The following is a 26,700-nucleotide window of genomic DNA, read 5'->3' as shown; positions in this document are numbered from 1 at the left end:
GGATTCCAGGTTCCTGTTTTTATGGGCTCTCCGAATTCTTATAGCAGAGACAGACACTGAACACATGAATAAATAGGGTACTTTCAGACCCTGATCAGTGCCACAGGACAATAAAGCAGGCAATGTGTTGCAGACATGAGGGTGGGGAGGGCAGTGTTAGATGGGGTAGTCAGGGGAGCCTTCTCTGAGGAGGTGACATCTGAGCTCAGATCCTTGGGCTGAGCCTTCCAGGCTGCCAAGAACAGCAGATGCAGAGGCCCCAAGGAAGGAAGAGCTTGGCCCGTTAGGGGAACTGAACAAAGGCTGGTGATCGAGGGGGAACAGTGAGGACATGAGCCTGGAGAGAGACGCAGGGACAAGACCCCACTTGCTGGGCCTGGCAGTCTGCAGGAAGGAACTGGATTCTATTTAAAACACATTGAGAGGGCCATGATCTGATTTAGGGTTTCGACAACCTCTCTGGCTGCTGTGTTGAAAATGGCCTGTAAGGGGACAAAACTGGGACCCCAGAGGTTGGTGGGGGGAGTCATTTGGGCTCAGCAGGTGGGGACAGTGTGCAGGAAGAGAGATGACCCAGCTGGGAAGCTTTGCCCTGGCTGTAACCACCTCTGGCCGAGTTTCTTTCACGTTAGCATTGCTAGAAGGCAACAGAACCCTGACTTTAGTGGGTTTCCCCACGGGTAGTAAAACAAAGCCCCCCCGTGAGCACATCAGAGCCACGAAGGGGTGGAGCCTGAGGGGCTCAGAGGAACATGGTCAAAATCTCCATTTCCTCATCATCGCTAGCTCAGAGACACCATCTCAAGGAAGAAACACACTCATTTATTCATTTACTCTTTGTCTTGTTCCAAAATGATGGAATCTCTCAATAGAGAAGTTAGAGGAAACCATCCTGAGTGTGTGTGTGTGTCTGTGTGTATTTTAAATTACTGAGTACCTATTTTATGCCAGGCATTGAGCTGAATCTCTTTATGACCTACCTTCGTCCTTCTACCTACCTTCTCACCAACTTTAGAGGTAGGCACGATTATTATCCCCATGTTAGGCTGCTAGGGGTTATAGGACTTCAGCCCCAAAGCACACACACAGCGAGCACTAGGGATGAAGGCATTAAAGCCCATGCTCCACCTGTCCGCACAGCCCATGCTTTCCCCCATTCTTCTCCACCGGCTCCATTAATGAACTGACATCTGTGTCAACCTGCCATCTGCAGGGAAAAGACTGTGAGTCTTGACTTACCACTTGGCTCCTGGAAAGCCCTTTTGCATAGAGTACGTTTAGTCCTCTGGTCCCAGCCAATTCACCATGCCCTAAAAACAGAAGTCTTTCTTCTACATCAGAAGCAGTACCTTGTACCAATGGAGGAGAGTATTCCTGCTGACACTTGACATTTTCTACTCAATACATTGCATTCTTTGCCACTAGAAGCCCGTTTCATAAGCTGAGGACCCCAATTTTCATGAAAGTGTTTAAGACAGTCCTTCTAGTGGGTTCTGTACTCTGCCCATAGTGGCTGATGGAATCCCCATGGATGAGAGCAGTGTTTTCAAACTGAAGGTCATGACTCATCATGACTTATGATATCTACTTAGTTGGTTGTGGTAAGCAATACCAAAAAAAGGAATAGAATAGAAAATATCAATGTCAGAGTACATCTCTTACAATAAGGGAAATATGGTTTGTTCAAACTTTTAGTTTATGGGCCACTGGGTCATAATTTTGTTGAGGTCTATATGTTTGAGAGCTACTAGATCAGGGTGTTGTTGGAAGATTGCACAGCTGGAGAACATGACCTTTACCATCCAGTGGTCAGGCACCTCAGCTACAGCGATCATTTCTTTCTCTTTCACCCCACCCCTACGACAATCATGTTAACAACCTGAACTGTGAAGATACCAGAGTGTCCAGCTTGATGGTGAGCGGCTGTCCCATCTACCTGTCCCACCTCGGCTCTGGGAGGGGGGTGGGTTTTGTCGAGGATTGGCCCAAACAACAGCCCAGAGTGGAGTCCTTCCATTGAAATTGAGGCAATGCTTTTTGATTCTGGTGTCTCCACATTCAGATGACAATCAATAGTCATGATGGTTTGTGGGGTACCTGGGTGGTTCAGTGGGTTGAGTGTCTGAGTCTTGGTTTCGGCTTAGGTCATGATCTCAGGGTCCTAAGATCAAGCCCTGCGTCGGGCTCCATGCTCAGGGGGAGTCTGCTTGTCCTTCTACCTCTGCTCCTTTGCCCGGCTCTCTCTCTCTTGAATAAATAAATACAAGTCTTAAAAAACACAACAACCAGTAATGACGGTTTATAATAACAGCAGTTTATTGAGCGCTTACGCCATAGTAGGCATTTTCCACGTTGCATCTCATTTAACTGTCCTGGCAACCCTATGACGTGTTGGTTCTATTATATTCCTAGTTTTCAGAGGAAGAAACTGAGGCTCAGGGTGTTGAAATCACTTGCCCATGTGTGTGTCAAGAATCTTCCATTGCAAATGACAGAAACCCAACAGAATGTTTATATAACTGACAAGACCGGGGTAGTCGGGCTTCCTGCACCGCTGGGTTAAAGACCTCAAATGAAACCAGAAATCTTATCTTTGTTTCGTAGTGCTGCTTCCCTCTGTGGTGGCTTCATTTCAAACAGGCTTTTCCATACCCTTCGGTAGTCTTGTCGCAGGATATATTTTCCTTTGGTGCCCGTGGTTCGCGGTCATGCTGCTTGGAAGAATGAAGAGGTAGACCAGATGGAGAGTGGTGGGCAGCAAAGCAAAGTCGATTGAGCAAGAGTGAAGTTAAAGCAAAGTGTATTGAGCGATAGTACAAAGCTCCTGAAGAGGGAGGGGACCCAAGAGGGTTGTCAATGTGGCATTTAGATCTACTTTTTATGGGCTTGTGGGCGGGCTGTTTTAATCTGATTAACCCTCCCTGCTCCTGTCACCCAAGTAGGTTTTTGTCATCTACCTATCACATGGGAAAGGATGGAGGTCTTCCAGGGTGGTATAAAATCCTTTTAAGGGTGGTTTCCTCTTGGGGGGGGGTGGGGGGGGTGGGGGGGGGTACCCCGTGGTCCCTGCCTGCCTTTCTTCCAACTATTCTTCATGAGTCTTACACCATCTGGGCTTGCGGTCTACAACCTCCGGAACGCTAGCACTTCTTTCTTGATAGTTGCAGCCAAAGTCCTGTCTTTCCCTCCTGTGGGCCAACCATGACCATGTGCTGGGGCCTGAAGGTCAGCGCCACCTGTACCACACAGGCTGAGAGGTGGGAGGAGCCACTCCATGTATCAGCTAACTCTTGCTACATAACAAACCACCCAAAACTTAGTGGCTTAAACCAATACGCTCCAGTCCTCATGGAAGTCGCGCAGGCCCAAGAAAGGGAGTAGAAAAGCACAAACCCTCTTGAGAAAAAGCTTGGCACATCATTGCTTCCAGCACGTGAGAAGAGCTCACCCTCTCTTTCCTGCTTGAGAAGTTGAGAGGGGCTCAGAGGAATGAGGCAGCCATCTTGTGTCCAGGAGTGCAAAGCCAAGAGAATCCCGGAGCAGGCCTGGCGTCTTGGATTGTTCAACCTACCTCCCTACCTCCCACTTATCTCTGAAGTTCCCATTGTGGGAGGAGAATAAGCTTTTATCCTTCAGGCCGCTCTTTGGCATATATTCTCTTAATTGCAGCCAGAAACACTTGTAATTAATACTCCAGTGTCCCCTGAACATTCTTACCAAAGTCTTTGAGTGTGCAAGGCCACGAGCCAGAGGGGAGAACACTATTCCTTGTGTTACGCTTTCTTGCTGGGTCCCGGAGCTGTGCTGCTTAGCTCTCGTTATACTGCAGGGCTGAGAAAAATAGCTCTTCGGGGGTTTATTCTAGAGCCACCTTCTCCATGAGATCCAGCCATGTGGCTATGGCAGGGTTTCTCAGCCTGGGCAATGTTGACATTTTGGGCAAGATAACTCCTTGCTGTGGGCGCTGACCTGTGCCCTGTAGCGTATTTAGAGGCTCCCTGGCCGCTCGCTACCTGCTATATGCCAGGAGTGTCCCCCTCTTCAAGTTGTGACAACCAAAAAAATGTCCCCAGTGGGCAGAATCGTCCTCTGTTGAGAAACACTGGGCAAGAGGGACCATCTCACTTGAATACTGTCTCCCAAAGCGTCGAGCATCCCTCTTGCCTTTCACCCCCATTTCTCTCTCTCTGTCAGGATGATCTTTCCTAAATTTTGCCCAGCCAGGCTGCACTCTGCAGAGCTCTCTTCTTCTGATGGCCTCGTCCGCTTGCCAGCAACACTCCGACCCCCCCCCCGGCCGAGTGGGGACCTTGAGAAAGCATTCGGATGGTTTCTTCCAGTTGTTCTCATGGGGAGACAGAAATGGGGCCATCGCCGGAAGCCTGGGTGTTTTCCACCAACCTGGCTCAAAACCGGCCATGGGAAGCAGGTTGGGAGTGTTAGAAATAAGAATACGCATCCGTGTAAGAGTGCCGTCACTCCTGGATTGAGATGAGTTCGGTGGGGAAAGCAGGAAGGAGAACTGCTGGGGGCAGTGGTATTGCCAGCCCCCACATGGGCCTTGGGGATAAAGAGAGAGAGTGTTTCTAAGACCTTGTGGTGAGCGAGGAATCCTTCCTGGAGGAGAGGTGGGGGGCGGGGGGCGGGCTTCGGATGAAGCCAAGAGATGGAGCCCCGGACCCCATCTGCTTGGGGGAAACTGGGTGTGTTTGTCTCACATCTTGGAATGATTCATTTATTCTTCCGTTCTCAATGAAACCCACCGGCCTTCTGAGGATCTTCCCATCATCACAGAACTCTGTTTTGTATAAAATAAATTGGATCCGTTGGTGTGTGATTCATCTACGCCGAGTGCAGCAAAACTAGAGTGTTGGGAGAAATATTTGCTGACCAGTAAGGCCAGGAGAGGCTTTTCTTCAACGCCTCCTCCCCTTTGAAAACAGGAAGCTGCAGGAGGCCAAAAGAAAGTGAGTCCAGAGCTGGCGGGGTCCAGGTCCAGACTCCGCCTCACGCCCACCTGTGGGCTGCCTGTCAGCCGGCCCTGCATCCTCTCCAGCTCCTGACCCCGTGCTGGTTAAGCTGCTGTCAACTGGGCCCTCCTTTTTGGCCCAGGCCTTCTGGTGCCAACAATGTCCCTGTTCTTATTCAGAGGGAGGGTTCCTTTTTCTCCCTCACCTCTCCACTTGGCCTCCTCTCTTAATCCTCTGAGAGAGAGCAAAACTCCAAGAGTGTTTTTCTCCCCAGATAAATAGAGAAAAGGGGGCAGGTACCAGAGGTTTCCAGCCAGCACTTGGTAAGTCCTTCTTCCTGCCTTGAGGTTAAAGGGGAGCACTGGTTTACGATTCCTCATTATAGGTTCCTGACCAAGAAGCTTCTTGAAGCTTATTTCATTGCAGGTGAACAGAGACCCAATGAGAATTGGCCTGGAAAGAAGAGGGAATTTATTGGCTCATATCACTGAGAAGGCTGGGGGCTTCAGGCACAGCTGGATCTGGGAGCTAAGAGATGCCATCAGCAATCATTCTCTTTTTCTCAATTTTGCTTTCCTCTCTTGACTCCATTCTGAGGCAGATTATCCCCTCCAGGGGCTGAAACACCCACCACCAACTTCAGCTTTAGAAGCTGTAGAAACTTTTAGCATTTGGACAGAAAAGACTCTGCTGCCATTGGTCATTACCGGCTGATAGAGGTCCGTGCAACGGCTTGTACTGAAGAAAGTCTTTCCTGTTTGTTTTCCAGTTCTGTCCAAACTTTATACAGAGAACATGGGTTTAGTTAGGGTTAATTTGGTTGCAAACAACAACCCCCCCACTCAAACTGGCGTAAGCATAAAAATCATCTTCTTGAAAGAGCTAAGGTTTGCTTGAGGAACCAAGGGCAGACAGAGCAGGCAGAGGAAAACGGGAATCCACTGAGCATCGACACGGCATTCCTCCCTCTCTCGCCGTGATCTTTGGCTCTCTTCGGGAGTTAGCTTCAGTTTTCCCTTCTCTGTGGCTGATATCTGGCTTTTTCTATGCTCACTGCAGGACACGGCCACTGCAAGCAGCTCCCACAGCCTCTCAGAGGTCACGGGGAGCTCATGTTCCACCTCCAGTTTCCAGGAGAGAGAATCTGATCGGGCCAACTCTGTGGGTCTACCCTAAGTCCAATCAGCTGGGGCCGGGAGACAGGACTCAGGCCGTCCCTATACCCTATGCGCCTTTCCTCCCCATAGGAACAATGGAAGCCGATTCTCCGGAAGAAGGTGTAAGGCTTTTTTCCTACCACAGTGGGAGTGCCAACTTGTCGCTATCTCAGACAAACCCCCGTATAGGTGTCCTGGTTTGCCTTGTCTCTCGTTTTTTGGAGGACTTCGCTCCTGAAACTTCCTTCTTCCTATTCCGTATCTTCAGTTTTGCTCTCCTGCGCCTTCACACGCAGCCTTGGTGTGAAACCGTGGTTTCTCCGCGTCGGTGCTAGCGACACACAGGACTGGATCATTCTCTTTTTTTGGGGGAAGGGCTGTCCTGGGCATTGTAGGGTGTCCCTACCCACTAGATGCCTGTGGTATTCCAGTGTGACAACCCAAATCACCCCTGGTTGGGAACCACCGCCGTAGACTTTCGAACATGCCTCGACACTCCCCTCTATAAGGGAGTCCCTGCCCTTGACCCCAAGGGCCACCTCTATATGCATGGCATTTTTCTGTTCCTTTTCACAGCGAAACATCTCTAAAGGGGCTGATTCTCAATGACTACACTTCTCTCCTTGGATTTTGTGCCTATCACTGTGCTGGAACAGCCCTAAGTCATCGATAACACACTTCAGTGAAGCCACTAGTCCCTTCTCCCTCCTCATTGTACTTGGCCTCTCAGAGCGGTCGATACGATTGACACTCCCTCCTTGAAACACCTTCTCGATTCCTATGTCTTACACACATCTTGCTTTCCTTCTAGCTTACTGGCCGTTCCTTCTTCGTCTCCTTTGCTGGTGCTTTCTCTACCCCCAGAGCTCTGACCTAAGCCCTCTGCTCTTCCTGTGTTCACTAACTAGGGGACCTCACCTAGTTCTGATGGCTTCTCAGTAGATCTTCTGCCTGGATCTCTTCCCTGAACTTTAAACTTGTGTCTCCAGCTGCCCATGTGACATTTCCACCTGGATATCGAAAGGTGGGTCAGATCTAACACAGCCAGAAGACAGCAGTGGTCCTTCTTTGCCACCCCGCCTCCAACCAAACTGCTCCATAACAGCCAATCATGCCGCCGTCCACCCAGTTCAGTGCAAAGATCTAGTCCCTTACTTATCCCCCTGCCTTCCCCTGGACATTTGCCCAGTGTCTTATCAGCATTATGTCCAAATCCATCCACTTCTCTCCACTCCTACCCCTAAACCTCTAGCTTTGGCCACCATCATCTCCGGCTTGAACTGTCTGTCAGCCAGCCCTCACTAGTCTCGTGCTCTTGGCCCTTTTCCTTGCGCAGTCCAACTTTTCCAGTCCATTCAGTCGGATCCAATCACTCCCCTTGTTTATTTTATTTTTTAAAGATTTTATTTATTTATTTGACAGAGAGAGGGAACACAAGCAGGGGGAGTGGGAGAGGAAGAAGCAGGCTCCCAGCAGAGGAGCCTGATGCGGGGCTCAATCCCAGAACGCTGGGATCACGCCCTGGGCTGAAGGCAGACGCTTAATGACTGAGCCACCCAGGCGCCCCCACTCCCCTTGTTTAAAAACCTCCAAGGCATCCCGTTTCACTTAGAACAAAATCTGATCTTACCTTGGCTCCCAAAGATCTCCATGTTCAGCTCTTGGTGCCTCTTTGCACTCACTTCCTTCTAGTTTACTGACTTGTTCACTGCTCTCCAGGCACACCGGCCCTCCGTCTGTCCCTCACCCAGCCTGGGTTCTTTCCTGTCTCGGGGCCTTTGCACCTGTGGCTCCTTCCCTAGATCTGTAAGTGGCTAGCTTCTCATCACTCTCGCCTTCTGAACAGCCCGTTAGAGCAGCAACACCAGCCCCTGACGCACACTCAGACACCGCCAACCTCTCTCGAGAACACCACCCTGCTGGGTCGTCTTCGTAACTCTATCTATACCTGATCCAGGTGGGGAGGGATTCTTGAGTTCTCTGTGGACACGTGAAGCATGCTTTAGAAATAAGTTATTGCCTACAGAAACTGTCTTTAGCACTCCCTACAATACAAATGGAACTTTCATTTTAAACAAACATCCCCATATCCCTCTCTCTCTGTGCCCCTAACAACCTGACTATTGTTTCCTTTTTTTTTCCCTCAAGCAATTTTGGAGCTAAATAAAAAATTTACATTCTTCATTTATGGCGGTCAACCTTTTTTTCTTTGTTTTGCTAAAGCTGCCAGATATTACTTGCCTTAAAAAGGCACTTTGAGGTACAAGGAAGGGGGGGAGTAGATGAAGGATAACACTGTTTTAAAGGGCGTATTTATGAAAGGGAAATATTGTGCATTGCTGGGTAGCTGGATAAGCCTGGAATGGTGGGTTTTGCTAGGAATTTGATGCCCCGCTAATGAGCCGGTGTGCTTCTCTGGGTATCTAGGAAGTTCCCGGGTAACTTAGCGCGTACTACAGGCTGGGATGTGCACAGAATGCGCATGCCCACGTCAGAGCTCTAGACAATATTCTCCGCATTATCCCCGTGTCAGAGCTCTTCCGGGGAAAGACAGTCATGACAAGTAACGGCAACCCAGCTCAAAACGACGTTGGCAAAATGCTCATTCATGGGCTGCCCGAATGCAAGAAGAGGTCAAATAACTGAGGGCTGCAATGCCTCTTGGCCTCTGCAGTGGCATGCACTCATGGCTGGGTCAGCAATGCTTCCGAGTCGGGAAAAATAGGCAACAACTGGCGCAAGGTGGACCTTTCCCAGCTGGAGAAAAGATAGCCCTGCAGCGCTCTGCCTGGTCAATGACGCAATGGGGGGGGGGAGCAGGTGAAGCCCGGGGAAGGCTCCCATTGGCTCAGCTCAGGTCAGGTGACCACTCCTGGACTAAGCGATTGGGCCATGTGGAAACCGAGGGTGCCACACGGGAACCACGTGGTCCAACGGGGAGGGACATGAAAGGGGGCCAGGTTTTCAGAAGGAGGGCTGTGGTAGGCAGAGAAAGCAGTTAAGGCCCCTGTTAACTTCATAATGAGCATATGATTAGACAGTTCTAGTTGTTTCCATGTTGGGTGTTTTCTCAGTTTATTTCCTGGAGAGAAAAGTGAAATACCTGTTCTGTTCATAACAGGTCATCAGGCAGCCCCTCCCGTAATTCCACCTCCTCACAGCCTGTTAACCTGTTGCTGTTTTTCCTTCCAGTATCTCCTTCCCCTCTTCCTTCTGGCCGGACTGACCTTTGGGTTCTTAGCTAATCTCCAAATCTGTGAACTTCTTTCAAATCGCTGTAGAGCATTCTTGCTAACCCGCTATATGGACATGAAATTTGGTGAACAGGTCTTAAAGACTTTTTTTTTGGTCTTTGCTTTCCAGTTTTGGTAAATTAAAAAAAAAATTTAATTGAGATATAATTGACATATACTATTAATTTCAACTGTACAACATAATGACCCAATATTTGTGTATATTGCAAAATGGTCACCACAATAACTAGTTAACATTCATCACCATACAATTTTGGTGAATCTGAGGGGTGATAAGTGTTCTCAAAAGAGAACGTTGAAGATGACCCGGAAGGGGGTCCTGGGTGGCTCAATCAGTTAAGCCTCCGACTCTTGATCTCAGCTCAGGTCTTGATCTCAGGGTCATGAGTTCAAGACCCATGTTGAGCTCCATGCTGGGCGTGGAGCCTGCTTAAAAAAAAAATGACCGGAAGATTTGGCCATTTGGTCCCATACATTGAAGGGCCCTCAAAAGGTTGGTATAATAAGTCACTTTCCAAGTATTAACCCAGACATTGCAGGCTGGAGAACTGCAGGTCAGACTTGGCCTAGATCTTTGTGACTCATGCAGCTAAAAAAAGAAAAATATCCAAGTTACTTACGGACATTTGAAAGAAAGAGCTTTATCTGGATTTCCATCTTCTCTCCAGGTATCAGGATACAGAGCTGTGACTGGCCAGTCTTCCTGCATGACACGGGGTGGGGGGCTGGACTGTTGTGGGTGATGGGCACGCCAGTGGCCGCAGAGCCCCAGACCCCACTGTCATCCGTCTGAGTCACTCAGACGGACCTGCCACTCTCCTTGGGCTGCCGGTCCTCAGGTGGCTCAGACACAGAACCATTCGGTTCCACCCAGGTGAAGGGCTCTGAGGGCTTTCCTGCCCGCGCTGGGTCTGAAGCCCAGACCCCAGACCCCAGGCAAAACTTGTGGAGCTCAAAGGCTGGAGAAAACAAGAGAGTCTCAGGAGCGAACTGCTGGGTGCACCATGTCGGAGGGCCTGTAATCCTCGCTATTTCATGTTCGTACCAACATTTTAATGCTACAGGAAAATTCCATCATGGGCGCCTTTACCTTCAGCAGAGCTTACTGTGTCTGCTCTGAAGAGGAAAGAGATCTCTGGGTTCATATTTGGCATAAGTATGTGTACTTTTTTTTTTTTAAGACTTTATTTATTTTTGAGAGAGCGCATAAGTGGGGGGGGGGGTTGGCAGAGGACAAGTAGACTCCCTGCTGAGCAGGGAGCCCATGGCGGGCTCCATCCCGGGACCCCAGGATCATGACCTGAGCTGAAGGCAGACACTTCACCGCCTGAGCCCCCTGGACGCCCTGTATGTGTGCTTTTCAGGGCAGGCAGGCACGCTCCATCCCCACCCGATCCACACCTCGTCCCTGATGAAGGGGAATCCATGTCATTCCCACCATTATCTTGTCCCACACAGGCTTGTATCCGCAAATCCTGTTTACAGCATTTTGCGCATGATTGATGGGATTTTTCAAGCCGAATGCTGACCACACCCAGTTCTTTTTATATGCACTGACTGCGAATCCAGACTGGGTGAATCCTGGGGAGCCAACTGGGAAGAAGACAGGCAAGGCCCAGGCCTGTATGGAACTTACCGCCTGGTGGGAATTTTCAGCTTGGCACAGCCGGAGGGAATCTCACAGATCCCTACCCACCAGCTACCAACATCAGAGTTCACAAGACATCTTGGAACCACATAATAGATGGGAAAACATGGGAAAAACACAGGAAATAATTAGAGGTTAACAAGACATTTCCTGCTTGTTGCCTGTGTGATCGAAGGCACACAATTAACCTCTCTGATCTCAGTCTTTCTCAGGTTATGTAATTCGGCCCATTATAATGGGTCCCCTCTGTGGTGGTCCCGAAGAGTAGAGACAGTAGTAATGGTCACCATTTATTGGGCGTGTATTCTTTTCCAGGTATTGTGCTCAGCATTTTTTAACCATTAGACTGCTTAAGCCCCCAACCATGGGAGGGCTGGTACCATCATTATCCCCATTTTATAGATAAGCCAATGGAGGCTCAGAGGGGTTTAGGAACCTATCCAAGATCGCTCAACTTTTAAGTGGCAGAGTCAGGGTTCCAAAGATCTCAAGGAAAGATGATTCTCTGGATGAGGGAAAGGAGCCTGAGAGAGGCTAACCGACATGGCTTGCAAAGTTGTGGAGAACATGAGATGCAGTGATGACAACGGGCATTTTTTAGACCAGAAGCAGACCAGGCACTGTGCTGAGCGCTCACGGGGCTCCTGTGGGTCGCGAGTTACTGGCACCATGATTATTGACACTTTATGAATGAGAGCGCCACGGCTCCAAGGGGAGACTGACTGGAACAAGGACATACAGCCAGGGATCCTGGATCCTGGAGACCAGATCTGAGCCTCATTGCCTTCCCTGCCCTGCTAGTCACACACGCATCCTACTGCCTGCCTGCGGGACACCAGCACGGTAGACCCGGGAGCTCTCTTGTCGATGCTGTTACTGAACTTCTAGAAGGTGACTGATAAATTCATGGGATGCAGAAGGTAAAGAGCCACAGAGGGCTCCTGCTTGATAGTCACTCGGGCTAGCAGCACTGCCGCCTCTTGAAATGCCTCCTTTGGACCCTCTTGGAAGCCCTTCATGTATAATCTCTCCTGTAATCATCACAGTTTACAGATAAGGATATGGAGGCACAGAGAGGTTAATTTGCTCAAGGTCACATAGTAAGCCGCCAAGCTGGAATTCAAACTCAGGCGTTCCGGCTCCAAGGTCACTCCCTCAATCCTAGACTGTGCACTTCTGCTCTTCCCGTCCTCAGGCCTCGTGCCCCACCACACACGCTTTATCGGACATCTTGCTGAAGTGGCCAAATAGGAACCGAAAGTTCCACCTCGTTCTTTTAAAAAATTGCATGAAGAATCATAATTTTTTCGACAGTGTTTGCTTCCCTCTCTTTAGTACGAGCAAAAAAATTTATGAAGAACATTCCAGCAGGGGGCCCTTCACCCAGCTGTGAATAGGTATCAGTTGGGTAACTTCCTACCTGTGTAATAAGGTGTAATAAAGTGTAATAAAGCAAGGCTTTTTTTACATGACTTTTGGAACCTGAGTTCATCTAAGCTTGACGTGGATTTATTTGATTTGCGGCATGGCTCGTTGACAGAGTGAGGGATTTCTCGTCTACACTGTTGCACATTTTAGACTGAGCCAAAATAGATGCTCCAAATGGGGGCTCAACATGGCGGGTGTCTGAGCTGAATGCACATGGCACGGCACTGGCTGGGCTGAATTGTGTGGTGTGTTCAGAATGGATGATGATGGCATTCCCTATCAGGCCAATCTCCTTTGTAAAGCCAGTTCTGGAAGGAGAAGGTGGTCTGCACACAATATGTGCGATGATTAAGCCTAAAGTTGGTTCCAGTCTTGGCTCCACCATTGACCATCTGGTGGTCCTTTGTTCCTCATTTATGGAAGGGGGGGTATAACAAGACCACCCTCCCCCATAGGGTCATTGGGAAGATTCAAAGAATATATACATTCAGGACAGCTTCTGGTCTGTGGTTGGCCCTTAAAGATTGCAGCTGTTAGGACATGTTGATGTCCTAACTGATGAGGGTCATCGTGTTAGGACATCCGCAGAAAACTGGCTTCACAAAGCTGACGTCTCCCAAATGCCCTGTGAACCCCTCGAGTCATTCTAACTGTCTGCCTAATATTCTGGATCTTAATGGTTCATAAATAGAGCCAGTAAGAGGAACTTGCACCCCTCTCTACCGATGGCTATGCTCCAGATCTTTCCAGAGAGCCAACACAGTGTGTCTAAAGTCGCTTTTATTGTGCACGCCGTTGGGACAATACTTTTGACGATTTACCCCAATATATGTGCACAATTTAGCAGCACATATTTTCATTTATAATTTGTATTGTTTCGTTATGTTATACATTATTCATAAATTATGTACATGTATTAGGTTGAGCTATGTGAAACTGTCACTTTTGTAGGTCCTGACAGATAAACATCTACAATTTCATGTGGCTCATCCCCCTGGCAGTTTTTTAAATTAAAATATTAGGAAGTACAAATTTGTTTTTTACTTTTTAGATAACACATGTGAATAGAAGCTGTAATCCTTTTTAGTGACCTGGGGCAACCTGTTTTGCTATCACAAAGCCTGATTCCTCATCTGTAGAGGCAGTAATAGCCCCAACTTCATAGCATTGTAGTGAGATTTAAAAAATAATATGTGTGTGTGTGGGAGAGAGAGAGAGAGAGGAGAGAGAATGAATTACTTATTGTCATAGGGTGTCATCGAAGTTAAGCTATTATTAGCTCAACAGTCTAAATCTAGTTATATTTATATATTTGTTTGACAAAAATGAGCCATCCTTGTCCCGCTGCTTGCTAACGTTAACCACACATGGTGACATTAATGGATAATCCTCAGCATCAGGCATGATGACTGCATTACACTTCATCATGTGGGTTTTAAACCATTGTGACACCCTATCCTTGACTGTTTTTTAGGGTAAATCCCTGGCCCCGGCAGTGTTTCCTTCTAGCCCCACCCTGCCCTGTCCTCCCTCCACTTTGGGAGGGGGAAGTTTGCTGGAAATCGTCAAGGAAGTTCTGGGCTGGGGATTTGGGGGTGTGGAGGTGGGGCCCGATTCTGCTGGCCCGGGGACAGCGGGGAAGCCAGATAAAAGGGCTGATTATGCCTGCTGATGGAGCCCGATAAGGGCGCGTTTACAAAACCTTGCTTGCAGATAGTTTTAAAGATGCCCTTCTTTTGTGATTTTAATATGTCCCGGCTCCACCCACCCACTGAAACTTTATTCCAGTTTGAAGGCTGCAAAGAGCCCCAGAGTCAGCAGCCGCGTATCTCTCCCTCTTATCTCCCTTCCTTGACTATTTTCAGCCTGCCAGAAAGGTTGGGTTTTAAGCTTTTTCTCCGGGGAACGCAATGCGATTTGCGGATCTTTCATGTGCTTGGACGCAGAGGCATGGCTTTGGGAAGGCCACGGAGAAGCGGCCCGAAGCTCATGGGTAAACTGGTTCCAACGCCTGCACCGCGCTGGAGCTGGGGTGCTGGGCCACGTGCCCACTTTTGGAGATTTGAGGGTGAAACACAAACAAGACGGAGGTGGAGGGTGGGGCCGAGCCATCAGGCACCTCTCTGAGCCTCCGGGGTCACATCGCGCCGGGGAGAGGCACCCCCCTACCAGGGAAGACGGCCACACTCCAGTCCTTGCAAGAGCAATGGGGCGCTACCATCTGAAATCAGTGCTCTCCAGGAAAGCTTGAGAACGAGGCTTTTGGCTTGGCTTTGGGGGTGGTGGGTGGTGAAGAAAGGCATCCCCGCCCCGCAGCCAGACCCCTCCCAGAACATGTCAGTACCTGGAGCGCTGGCCCTCTCTCTGCTCTCCCCCCTCGCCAAGCCCCAAACAGCTTCGGAGCCTTTGATGTGCTGTGCCCTCTGGCTGGAACATCTCACCCCACATCTTGGGGCACCCCAAATCTGGCTGGCTCCTTCTTGACGTTAACTCCAGGGTGAAATATCATCTCCAACTATTTGCAATATTTATCACTCCCTGAAGTCTGTTTACTTTCTGCTCCTAGATCTGTTTTTCCTTTTTCACCCAGGTGCCTTGGAGAGAACAGGTGCTCAGAGGGTGCATGATGAATGCCGTGCCCCCGAGGGTGATCCTCGGCTGTAAGGGAACTTCCTCCACATGGGGAACCTGGTTAATCTCAAGGGTCCGGTCCAGCAGGTCTGGGGTGAGGACTGGGATTCTGCATCTCGGACCAGCTGCCAGGGATGGGATGCTGCAGGTAGATGGCCACACTTGGAGGAGACAGGTTCAAGTGTGTTCTTTGTAGTACAAACCCTGCTATGCGGGGAGAAGGGGGGATCAGTGCAGGTGGCTGGGGGAGACCCTGGCAGGGAATAAGACCGTGCTTCTCACCTTGGCATCTCCGGTTCTAGCCTTTCATTTGGGTCCTGACACTGAACACTGGGGTTGGCCCCTGGTCACTGCTGCCATTATTCCCCTGCCACATTACAGATCTTCTTGCATTACCTTCTTTGGCCCCCACCTGACAATTGTCCCCAAGCTTGGGTGAGCTTTCTAAAGCTCATATAGGGCTTGCCATGGCCTCCAGATCCCTTGCTCTCCTGCCTACTCCTCAGCCTGGCACCAAACAGGCACCCCAATACATTTGCTGAATGAGGGACAGAGTAACCTCGCCAGGACCAAGGGCTCTGCAGTCACCTTGACCCCACCCCTCAGCTGCATGTGTGAGCCTCCCAGCTCCACTGGAAAAAGGTTTAGTTCCTTTCTTTATTCTGAAAGTAAGCTCTGCATAAAATTCTTCAATGGGAGAACTGGACTGAACCATTCTGACAGTTCTGTGTGTTTTCCGTTACACCCAGGACCCCTCCTCCAAGGAAGTGGCAGCAATGCCATGGAGGACATGATTCCCCAAACTGTCCAATGACTCTTGGGAAATGTTCTGAAGAGGAAAAAAAAAAAAATCAATTTCCCCTCCTTTTTACAGAGTGGTTATATTCCTTGAAAATTCTGTATGTATCAAAACTATGAGAAAAATACTTCATGTTGCAAAGTTACTATAGAATTTGGGATTTGGGGGACCAGGATCATTTGTTTAAACAGTTAAGTTGGGTGGGGGTGAGATGGGGTTACCAACTCTTCACTCACCGTCTGAGATCACTGGCACTTCACCGGGAATGGGATCGTTAAGCGTACCCATCAGAGCAAGAATGAAGCTGCTCCCAGTATCCAGAAGGGTCACGCACAAACCCGGATGGTTAGAAGGCACCTGCATACGTGTGGCACGGCTCCACGGGGGCTCTCCACAGTCTCGTTCTAGAGCAGTGACTCGACTTCAGGGAGCCTGGAAGTGTTTGGGTGCATGACAGGCTTGTCGCAGAGGCTGGGGAGCAGCTGCATTCACACGTTACGGGTCCCCCGAGGCCCAGAACAGTTGTCCAACAAGAGCTGTTCTGCTGCCCACGTGACTTTGAATGCCCCCCCCCATTCCGGTAGACAAACAGCGAGTTTACCGTAGAACCCAATTCCACAGTAACTTTGCAACAGGAAGTATTCTTCTCATAGTTTTGATACATACCGAATTTTCGAGGAATACAACCACTCTGTAAAAAGGAGGGAAAATAGGTTTTTTTTTCTTTCTCTTTGGAAGATTTCCCCAGAGTCATTCGACAGTTTGGGGAATCGTGTGCCCCGTGGCATCGCCAGCACCCCCTGCAGTGGGGCCTTGAGGAGCAGTGGGATTAGGAGGCTTTGGGTTCAGTGCCGTGCCACCATTTATTAACTGAGTGACCTTGACCTGCTGACCCCGTTTCCTCCTTGGTAAACTGCTAGGAATTGGATTTGTTGGGGAGGGTGGAAAAGGCTCCCATGTATGGGGGTGTTTGGCTCAGGGCCTCAGGACAGAGGGATGCTCGACAGACAGGCTCACCCCTCCTGCTCCTTTGTTCCTGGGGGCTCACGGGTGGAGTGGGGACCGGCGTGGGGGGCTGTAAGACAGGACAGGACAGGAGGTGGGAAGAATGGGGGTTGTGGAAGAGCTGATCTGGAATTCTGTGGACGTGTCTCCAGCCGTGGGAAGACTCGCAGTCCCTCAGCAGGAGGCAGGGGTGTGTCGCAGGTAGAGGTTTGGGGCTGGGCGAGCCCCCCCGCAGACAGAGCTGCAAGCAGGGCAGAAGCAAGAGAGCAGCGCTGGACACTTGCAAATGCCAGTGACTTTTCCATTCGGGAGGATGTGACATGGTCGGGAATGCCCCCTTGCCCATCCTGTCCTTGACGTAGACTTAGGGTGGAGCCCAACTCAACGGTGATGGTCCCACACTCCAGGTGCCTGCAAACTGATACTGGCTTCCCGCAATATCCGTTGATTCAAATTGATCAATGAGGCACCAACTGTGTGCAGACACATTCTCCATGCTGAGGAGACAGCCATGAACAGGACAAAGTCCTGGTCCTCATGATGGCCACGGTGGTAAGAGTGGTAAACATGGCGTGCATCAGAAGGCCATGGTCTTTCTCCATGCCAGGCACAGCCAGTGACAGACTCCTTTTTCTGTAGTCATTTCACATACACGGAAACTGGGATTTGTCAGGATCTCACAGCTGGAAAGGGCTGGAGGCGGGATGGAAGCATGGTCTGTGTCCCTCAGAGCCCGTGCTCCGTGGTGAGCGGTACGAGTGTCTTCTTGCTGATGTAACAAAGCACCACACCTGTCTCATTAGACTAAGGTCAAGGCGTTGGCGGGTCGCTCCTCGGGAGGCTCTCAGGAGGATCTTGTTCCCTGTCTTTTCCAGCTTTCATCTGCATGCCTTGCCCTGTGGTGCCTGGTTCGGTCCACGAAGCCAGGAGCTGGCCTCTTCCAATCTCTCTGTCTGACTCAGACCCTCCTGCCTTCCCCTGGGGAGAGCCCTGTGGTGACATTGGGTCCCCCCGGATAACCCAGGCCAGTCTCGCCCCCTCATCACACCTGCAAAGTCCCTTTTGCCATGTCAGGCAACGCAGTCATGTATTTTGAGCGTCACTGTGTGGACATCATTCGGGGCCATGGTTCAGCCTCCCACAGCGTGTTGAACCCGAAAGAGCAGGCTTTCCAGTTCCAGTGTGTGTCCTAGATTGGTTATGTGGTCTCTCTGTGCCTCAGTTTCCTCCTTTATATAACGGGGGTGAGGCTAATATCTGCTTGGTGGGGCTTTTGGAGGAGTAAAGAAGATGGTCCTTGCAAAGTGCTGACCACGTGTCCAGCACAGAGGAAGCGTCTGTGGTCAGGCCAGCCTGCGTCCGTGCTTAGCCCTGCCCATACCTAATTGCACCTTTGGGGGCAAGTCCCCTGCCCGCCAGTGGCCACCCCGGCTGGACGGTTTCCCCGATCACTCCATGGGGCTCTGAAGCTCTCTTTCCGTTTCGACATTTGATCCATGTGTGGCCGCCCCGCGCATGTGTGTGTGTGTGTGTGTGTGTGTGTGTGTGTACGCGTGCGTGTCTGGTAAGGGTGGGTGGGACGGAGACGGGGAGAGACACTGTGAAATGTTTATATTTTATGCCTTTTGATGTAATTCCAGTCAAACCAGATCTGAAATCATGCAGCAGGAAGCTCCTTTAAATTTTTAATTTGTTGTTTTTCTTAGAAATGATTATTTCCACATTGAGCCCAGAGACACTCGGGGCTCATCCTGTCTTCCCTCCTTTTATTGTTCCCAAACCGCCCCGGGCAGCAGCTGTTTACCTCTGCCGGTCAGGTGGGCTTTGCACCAACAAGGCTCTCGGAATTGGCAATTGCCCCAAGATAGCGATGCACAGAGAAAGTCGGGTCCACCCTGTCCCTTGGGAAAGCCCTAATACCTTTTGGGAAACTCTTTGCAGCTTGTCCGTTGTAGGTGGGGGTGAGGGTATCGCTTAGAAGAAATGCAGTAAGGAGGGCACGTATTGCATGGTGCACTGGGTGTTATACGCAACTAATGAATCATCGACCTTTACATCGGAAACCGGGGATGTACTGTATGGTGACTAACATAATATAATAAAAAAACATTAAAAAAAATAAAAATAAATGAGGATCAGAGCAGACATATTGTCATAAAAAAAAGAAGAAGAAGAAATGCAGCCTGTAGAATTCCTTGCTAAAAGCCGCGATGGTGTTTTACAAGGTGGATGGAGAGGGGGAGCTGGGGCAGGGGTGGGGGTGGCATGAACGGGATCCCTTGGTGAATCTTTTCAGCGTTTCAGTTTGGGTCCTGGGTTTTTTTTGAACAATGGAATGAAGGAGAAACAATCACACAAATTTAATAAGAACTGAAGTGTGAGAAACTTCTGGTTTTTAAGCAGCTTAACCCCCAAACAAGTTGTGTGGGGGGGGCTGACAGCATCCCTGGTCTTTTGGTTGATGACCGAGGAGGATGTAGGGACCCAGCCGGGAATATTTGGGGGTGGGGGCGGGGTGGAGTTAATGACTGATCCGCAAGGCTATTTCAAACGCTTGTTGTTTACCAGTGAAGGAGGGCACCAGCGAGCCCCTGCGAGATGCTGGGGTCGCCTCTGGGAGCTGGGTCTGCAGGAACGCTACCCCCACACGCAGGCTGAGCACCAGCGCCTGAGGGGCTGGGGAGGAAACTGAGTCCATCACTGCATGGGGTCCTTTTGCAGGGGAACTTCCTGAGGGTCCAAATGGGGGTGGGGACGTGATGGTGGGGCTTGGGACAAGGCATATAACTCTGTGCCTCATTGGTAGAAGGAACATGGCTTTCAGCACATAATGATGTCTCGAAGGTGCCATGAGTTCAGAGGGACAAGATATGCCCAGTGAAGAGCAGCTCTGGGACTTCCAAATGGAAATGGCTTTATTGCTTGTGTGGTTTATTTTATTTTATTTTATTTATTTTATTTTCACTTACATATGGAATCACTTTTTATTTTTATTTTTTTAATGATTTTTTATTATATTATGTTAGTCACCATACAGTACATCCCCGGTTTCCGATGTAAGGCTCGATGATTCATTAGTTGTGTATTGCTTGTGTGTTTTCTTATTTTGACTGGCGGATCTCAATCTTGGTCCCACTGACACCTTGATCCAGATGCTCCTTTGTCGTGGGGCTGCCCTGTGTCCTCAAGGATGTGTAGCGTCGTCCCTGGCCTTTCCCTACTAGAAGCCATTAGCACCATCCCCTTCCTCAAGTCTGGGCAACCAAAAATGTCCCCAGGCATTGCCAAGTGTCCCCCACTCCACTTCACTGAGGTCTTTTTTTTTCTTTCAGATTTTATTTATTTATTTATTTATTAGAGAGAGAGCGAGAGTGAGAGAGCACAAGGAGGGGGACTGGCAGAGGGAGAGGCAGAAGTGGGCTCCCGGCTGAGCGGGGAGCCTGATGCAGGGCTCGATCCCACGACCCTGGAATCATGACCTGAACAGAAGGCAGACGCTTAACTGACTGAGCCACCCACGTGCCCCTAATTTAGATAAATTCTAACTAAAATGCATGCTTACTGTAAACAAAACAAAACCCAAACAAAAAAACTGTATCAAACAATATCGAAGAATGTCAAGAAAAAACAGCTATCCAGAAATTCTAATATAACTACTGTTTTGATTTAAATGTATACATTTACAGAGGTTTTTCTATGTAAACACACACATGGGACACATGCAAACAACCCATGAAATTAGTTTTTTTTAAAAAAATATTTTATTTATTTATTTGTCAGAGAGAGAGAGAGAGAAAGACAGTCAGTGAGCACAAGCAGGGGGAGCAGCAGGTAGGGGGGAGGCAAGCTCCCCGCCAAGCAAGGAGCCTGATGTAGGACTCGATCCCAGGGCCCTGGGATCACGACCTGAGTCAAAGGCAGACACTTAACTGACTGAGCCACCCAGGCGTCCCTGAATTTAGTTTTTAATACAAATGGTCGGGGCAGTTGGGTGGCTCAGTCAGTTAAGCGGTGAAGGGTCTGCCTTCAGTTCAGGTCATGATCTCAGGGTCCTGGGATCCCGCCCCACCTCGGGCTCCTTGCTCAGCGGGGAGTCTGCTTCTCCCTCTCCCTCTGCCCTTCCCCACCACCCGTGCTCTCTCTTTCTCCCTCTCTGTCTCAAATAAATAAAAATCTTAAAAAAAAAAAATACAATGGTCATAAACTATATGCTAGCTTATGTTTTTTCTTTTAAATAATATTTTTATTTTACTGAATTTTTCTAAAAATTTCAGAGGGAGTGCCTGATTATGGTTTACAGGTTGAATACAGAGGTCTGTAGAGAAGGAACTACTCCTCCTCTCCTACCTGGAACCCACTCATTCTGGTACTAGTACTGCTAATAATAGCAGCTACTATTAAGGCAAAGCTTTGTTGGTGCCACGGGGCGGGGGCTGAGCCCCATACTTGTATCCCATCCGGGCCTCACTGCAGCCCTCTGAGATGGGTGTGCTGACTTCTCTTCTGGTTAACAGATGCAGGCACAGAGAGGTCTCCCCCTTGCCTGGTAACAGTGGGTCCCAGATCGATGACATGCTATGTTATTGCTGTCCTTTAAGGCTTAGAGCTGTGGATGTCCAATTTGAGCCTCAGTCAGAACTCCCCGAAGGGTGGGGCGTCTGGGTGGCTCTGTCGGTTAAGTGTCTGCCTTTGGTTCAAGTCATGATCCCAGGGTCGTGGGATCGAGCCTGACATCGGGTTCTCTGCTCAGCAGGGAGCCTGCCTCTCCTTCTCCCTCTGCCACTCCCCCTGCTTGTGCTCTCTGGCTCTCTCTCTCTGAATGCCAAATAAATAAATAAAAATCTTCGAAAAAAAAAAAAAAAAGAATTCCTTGAAGGGCTTGTTAAAACACAGACCACGGAGCCCGCTCCTTTTCTGATTCAGTAGGTCTCGGGCAGAGCCTGACAATTTGCATTTCTAATAAATTCCCAAGTATTCCAGGGAACACACTTTGAGAACGATTGACCTTGATAACTAGTTCTCAAAGCGTGTGTCAGATGCCACTTAATCTGGAATCAGCCTGGGTGGACAGATCACAGATGGCCTTACACAGCAGACCAAGGAGTCTGGATTTCCTTGGTCACCAGTTTGGGGCCAGGGTGGGTGCTTCTACTTTCAGTAGAACTTTGAGCAAGACAGCACCAAGCTCTGGAAGGCATTGCAGAAAAATCGCTCTTGGAAGGAGCTGACGATGAGGAAACCTTCATCTTTGCAAACCGAAGGTGAAATGTCCCCTCCTGGCAGAGTCAGGAAATGAGCCCAGCCTGACCAAGGTCACAGAAAACAGTCCAGCTGCTGACTTAGAAATCGCACTTCGTGGGGCACCCGGCTGGCTCAGTCGGTGGAGTGTGCAACTCTTGATCTCGGGGTCATGAGTTTGAGCCCCATGGTGGGTGGAGAGATTCCTTCATAAAAATTAAAATGTCTATGTATAAAAAATAGCACGCCATGACGCAATGAAGACATCTAACACTTATTCACGTATTATTGCCAATGAACTTAAGCAAGAGGTAGGATATTCAAAAGTCTAATTCACATAAGTGATTTAGGACACAATTTGGCATCAGAGGAGGAATCAGGACTCTGGTAGCTGAGTGATGAAGCCGATTTACAGGGGAGCTCATTATACATCTTGTAATGGTTGGAGTGGTAGCAATTCTTTTTTATTTTTTTTAAGATTTTTATTTTTAAGTAATCTCTACACCCAATGTGGGGCTCAAAGCCAAGATCCCCAGATCAAGACTTGTTTGCTCTACCGACTGAGCCAGCTAGGCACCCCTGGAGCGGTAGAAATGCTTAATAGCTTGTGAAGCAGGGACCCTGCATTTTCCGCCCTGGGTCCAGCAAGTTCTGTGCCTGCACCTGGTACCAGCTCCTCCTGACCCAGCTGAACCTCCAGGCACCTTGACGTTCAATGTCCTCCAAGGACTCGGGCCTCTCCGGCCTCCCGGGCCTCCTGGGTCTCTGCACATGTGTGCATGGGGTTGGCTGTTCCTTTAAAACAGGGTTTTCCAGGACAAGATGCGGATACAGAGGAGCTGGGGAAAAAAATGGGAAGTGGGGGCAGCTGGAGTTCTCAGGGCAGTCCAAAGTCTGTCTCAAGGGGCCACTCCCCTCTCAGTTTCTCATGACAGCAAACCTCTAGAGTTTAAGATAAACTTCAGACTTTTAAAGGTTGACAGCGCTTCACATTTAAAAAAATGTGAGGGGCGCCTGGGTGGCACAGCGGTTAGGCGTCTGCCTTCGGCTCAGGGCGTGATCCTGGCGTTATGGGATCGAGCCCCACATCGGGCTCCTCCGCTATGAGCCTGCTTCTTCCTCTCCCACTCCCCCTGCTTGTGTTCCCTCTCTCGCTGGCTGTCTCTATCTCTGTCGAATAAATAAATAAAATCTTTAAAAAAATGTGAACCCAAATTGAGAGACTCTAAAAAAAACTGACTGGGACTCTTGAAAAATGTCCATGTCATCAAAGACAAAAAGCAAAAGTGATGGCAGAAGAGTCCTAGATGGAAGGAGACTTCAGAGCTCTGACAGCGAAGTGTGAGGACGTGACGGGCACGGCTGGGCGCAGGGCCTGCAGGCTATGTGGTAGGTGATTCCCTGTGTCCTATTATGTTGGTATGATCATAGTATAATGATGTGCTATTACCAAGCTAATACATATTATATATAATACTTCACATTAAATAGGGTGAGAATGTGCTGTGGTTCATGCAAGAGGATGTCCTTCAGCCACAGACGTGTAGATACCAACACATGCATCAGTCACGTGTATATGGAGCGAGAAAGCAACGTGAGTAGAGTATCAAGTGGTGAATCTAAGCGAGGGTATTCGAATGTTCCTTGTTCATTGTTAGTTGGGTTTTTTTTTTGGTGTGTGTTTTGGAGGGCAGCTTTTCAAAACAAAAAGTTGGGGGAAACCAGTGTTTGGCCCACCCCAGGAGGCAAACTGGCAGGTCATATCTGTGCATAAGCCCCCTGGTTTATGATATTTGCGTGAAATCATCTGACACATAGGGAACTTCCTGCCTGACTCCTACCTCTGAGAAGCCTTTCTGACTCCACAACAAGTAACCCAGTAACTTGAGAGTTCAGTCCACTTTGCTAGAGCTAGGTATCTCTTTGTCTTCTCTTTATTAGGTCATGGATGGAAAAGGGGATGTTTCCTGCTCACATTGGGTTTCTTCTCCCCTCTCTCTTTTATTATTAGGACCAGAATGAGCTGCTACGAAGGTAAAGCCCCCAAATCACAGAGATTTGAACAAGATAAATGTTTATTTTAATCGCATGCTTAAAAGGTCAGCAGGAAGGGGATCTAGGTCTGGTGTGGCCAGCACTCTACTCCATGAAGTCAACCCTTCTGTATGTTTGCCCCACTACACAAGGCTGTTACTCCTGAGGATAACTCATGGTAGAGATGGCTACTGGAGCTCCAGCCATTACATCTGCATTCCAACCACCAGGAAAGAGAAAGAACCAAAGCACAAATTAGGGAGAGGATATATATGCTAGCTACCTGCTGGGGAAGATTCCTGGAAGCTTTCACATGATGTTTCCATTTGCATCTCATTGAGTAAACGTAATCACCTGGCCATGCCTCGCTGCGAAGGAGGCTGATAAATGGAGCCTTCATTCCAAGAGACCATCTGCCTACCTGCATGCAGGGTTCAATTCCTGCAGAAGAGGAGAAGGCTGACACTAAGGAACAGACAGCAGTCTCTGCCACAGCCCTAAACCTGCAGGCGGCCTGGCATGTACTTAATCAAAGGTCGGCAAACTGCATCCCACAGGCCAATGTGGCCAGCCGCCTGTTTGCTTACAGTCCGCGAGCTAAGAACAGCTTTCACATTTTTCAACAGTTGCATTTAAAATGGTTCTATAACGGGGCGCCTGGGTGGCTCAGTCAGTCAAGGGTCCAACTCTTGATTTTGGCTCAGGTCATGATCTCAGGGTTGTGAGATCGAGCCCCACATTGTCAGGCTCCGCACCGAATGTGGAGTCTGCTTGAGGTTCTCCCTCTCCCTCTCCCTCTGCCCCTCCCTCCTCCCATCCCCCCACCCCTGCTTGCTCATGCTCTCTCTCTAAAAAAATAAAATAAAATAAAATGGTTCTATAAGAACCGTGCATAACAGCTTGCATGTTGCCTCTTGGCCAGTAAAACCTAAAATACGGACTGTCTGGCCCTCTAAGAAGAACTTTGCTGACCTGCACTAGGTCCTTAATAAATTCTTTTAAAGATCTACCTTTCAAGTATTTACTGGTCATTTGCCATGTGCCAAGCCTTGGGGACGCAGCAGCAAGTTGTCCCACGGAGCTTGAGACTAGTAGGGGACAGAGATAAATAACGAGTGAAATGTCATTCATCACAGTTGTGCTTTGTGCCGTGAAGAAGCATGGGTGCGGTGAACATCCAGGATGGGGAACCTAGTCTATTTTGGGCAGGCCAGGGAGCGGCTGAAGAACTGGTTAGCTGAAATCTTCAGTAGGAGTCGGCCTGGTTAGATGTGTGTGTTGTGGGGGGCGGGGGGAAGCATTTCAGGCAGAAAAGAACAGGATGGAGGCCACAAGGAGGAAGACCTTGGTGTCATCCAGAAAGTGACAAATGGCCCGAGTGTGGTGTTGTGTAAGGAGGACGGGAAAGGGGCGAGAGGCAGCAGAGAAACCTTCCCCAGCAAGACCTGCAGGAACCGATCAGCGGGAGTGATTCACATTGTTTCCATGTGTTTCCTTCTGTGTCCAGCAGCCTGGCAAATCCCATAAAATAGCCATTTCTAGAATGTACCCACTGTCCTTTCTTTTCATCCCCACTGCCTTCCCTGGAGTCTCTTAGAGAAAAAAAATGTAGGGATTCCAGAAAGACTGGTCCAGCCACATGGAAAGCGGCCCAGGAAACTGCTTGGTTATGGCTGCAAAGGCCGTGAGAAGCCGATTATCCCGTAATTGAAGGGGAAATTCTTTATTAGGATCGTCGAGGAGTTCTACAAGCTTCTTTCATCTGCCGCGCGCTCCACACCTTAATTAATTTGGATTCAGGAGGCTTCCCAAGCCTCCAGTTGCACCATCTCTCTCAGGGCCCAGGCCTTCTGTTGCAGGTGGGGACACTGAGGCTGGGAGACCCTGGGACGTGGAACTTGGGGAAAGGTCCTGCATCGAGGGCTGGTTTCTGAACACTTCAGGCTTGGGCTTTCAGGAAAGAGCTCAAAGCCAACTGTTCCAAAGAAGGGGGAAGAGTTTCACTTAAAAAAAAAGAAGAAGAAGAAGAATTTTTGTTATAAAACTGGCTAAATCACATTTTATATGTGACTTTGAAAAAACCCCCTGCATATAGACACATGAAAATTCATGACTTATTTTTATATCAAAACTGGTTGAGGAAAATCCTGATGTGCCCACTGGGTTATTCTCCTTTTTCTTGATGTTTAACTGAAACCCAGCTCAAAGCGCCTTCCACAAAAATGGTCATGTGTTGGTGACTCTCATAAGAGAGAAAGTTCAGGAGGTGGGTGAGCCTGGTTCCACGGGCTGGTGTGATGTCACCGGCTTTCTTTCTCTCTTTGCCTTTCTTGCTCTCCTCCCTCTCTCACTTTCTCTTTCCGCTTTCTAGACTCTCTGTGAGGTGGCCCTCCGCAGGGTTTATTGCAACCGCAAGGGAAAGAAGGGTTCACTTTCTTAATAGGTCCAGAAATATCCCCAAAGGGGGCAACATCGAGAGGCACGTCAGATAATTTTTCTCATCGCTCTGATAATATTCCTCCCCGGGGCATTTTCA

Source organism: Ursus arctos, unplaced genomic scaffold (genome assembly GCF_023065955.2).
Source record: "Ursus arctos isolate Adak ecotype North America unplaced genomic scaffold, UrsArc2.0 scaffold_16, whole genome shotgun sequence".
Classification (NCBI taxonomy): Eukaryota; Metazoa; Chordata; class Mammalia; order Carnivora; family Ursidae; genus Ursus; species Ursus arctos.
This window is presented reverse-complemented; position numbering follows the sequence as displayed.